The following is a 2,170-nucleotide window of genomic DNA, read 5'->3' on the forward strand; positions in this document are numbered from 1 at the left end:
GCATTAACAATAAACTAGACTTAAGAAACGAACACTCATAGCACATTAAGAGCAATTAAAGCTAGATTCATTTCATGTACAATTATAAGCTGGAGAACATAAGCGCTGCAACAACACCACATAAGGAAGCAATCAAAACATAATGCTGCAAATGAACTTACGCTTACTTAATGGCTCCGCAATTTACACGCGATTCTCAACGCGCTAACCAATTTGTGATGGGCGATTAATGCGCAGTCGTAACAGAGCGCGCTGCGTGTCGCTGCAATGGAGCGCGTGATGAGAGCGCTGAGGCTAAGCGCATGGCGGCGCGGTACGTAAAGGGCGTTGAGCGCAAAATGAAAACAACAACAAACATTTTTAGACAAGCGCCAAGGTGTTGTGCGCGGCGTTCAATTCAAGAGCTGCGCAGCGCCGCTTTACGCCATGCCAAACGCGCAGCCTTAGCATCAGCTGCCAGTGAAAGTGTTTCGTTGCATAAGTCGACGGCCAACGGCCGATTCGAAGGCAAATAAAAGCAAACAAAGCAATAAGCGGCCGTAAGCCGCAAAGAATGTGAAGTGAAGTGAAGTGCTTTCGGTTTTTATTTTGATTGCCAATTTCTAAATATACTCGCCACCCAGCAGCTCCGACATTTTATTAACAATATCGCTTTTTCGGTGTTTTGTATGCCGCGCACCTCAGCGCCATCAACTACGCAGCGCATACGAGTGGCGCGACGCGCACTTGAAGTGTAACGAAAGCAGACACTGTGAATGGCAAACGCATTGTTGTTGTGCTTTTCAATAAATTTCATGCGCAGCTTAAATTAGTTGAAAGCATACATTTTTCAATTTTGATTTTCGATTTTTGCTTTTTAGCTTAAGTACCAATGCACTTACGTAAGTTTAAGTCAATTTTAAATTGCTAGTAATTACTTGTAAATAAACGATAATAATAATAATTACAAATATAATAACAATAACGTGAAAATGTAGCTGTAAGTCCAACAATACATACACATATGTATGTTTAGTGTTAAATAAGTCTCTTAATATAAATACACTTATGTATTACAATAAGCGCTTCCATATTCGAATATTTGTGTGTTTTTCTTTAAGTATTGAGTACTTAAGTACTTGTAAGCATGTAAGTGATGATGATTGTGTACTTGTAAGTATTCGCCGACTTGTCAATACGAACTCTTTTACAATGTTACAATGTATGAAAAGAGCAAAAGTTTTAATAAAATATATCGAGTAAACGAAAATATATGTAAGGAAATACAACCCTGAATTTTCACTTAGTTCGAATCGCTTGAAAACGGTAAGTTTCTAAACAGCAATATCGCAATCAAATTTAAAGTTTGATTTCAAGAGAGCTTACACCAGTTTAAAAGCTTCAAAGCTTTTAGGAGGAGAGAATTAGTGTTGTAGTCTCAATGTGTAGATATCAGAACTATCGCGACAGCAGCGGCATCTATCGATTTACATTTGACTTATTTGAAAATTCTGTCTAATATTGCCTAATCATTATATAACAAGAAAAAACGTTAACTTCGGCTGTACCGAAGCTAATATACCCTTCACAGGTGCATTTCTTTTAGTAACTATGTGTTTAAGCAAATCTAAAGACGTAAGTAAAAAAAAGAAAACATTTTACTAATCCATGTCAAATTTCGTGAAGCTACCACGTCAAATGCGAAAAATTTTCCATACAAGCCCTTGATTCCGATCGTTCAGTTTGTATGGCAGCTATATGCTATAGTAAACCGATCTGAACAATTTTTTCGGGGATTAAATAATTTCTATGGACAATAACTCACACCAAAGATATGTAGTAAAATGCGGAAGTTTTCCATACAACCCCTTGATTCCGATCGTTCGGTTTGTAAGGCAGCTATATGCTATAGTGAACTGATGTGAACAATTTTTTCGGAGATTAAATAATTTATATGGACAATAACTCACACCAAATTTCGTGAAGATATGTAGTAAAATGCGGAAGTTTTCCATACAAGCCCTTGATTCCGATCGTTCAGTTTGTATGGCAGCTATATGATATAGTGGTCCGATATCGGCAGTTCCGACAAATGAGCAGCTTCTTGAAGAGAAAATAACATCTGCAAAATTTCAAAACGATATCTTAAAAACTGAAGGACTAGTTCGTATATATACAGACGGACAGACAG

This window comes from Zeugodacus cucurbitae, chromosome 4, assembly GCF_028554725.1.
Source record: "Zeugodacus cucurbitae isolate PBARC_wt_2022May chromosome 4, idZeuCucr1.2, whole genome shotgun sequence".
NCBI classification, from domain to species: domain Eukaryota; kingdom Metazoa; phylum Arthropoda; class Insecta; order Diptera; family Tephritidae; genus Zeugodacus; species Zeugodacus cucurbitae.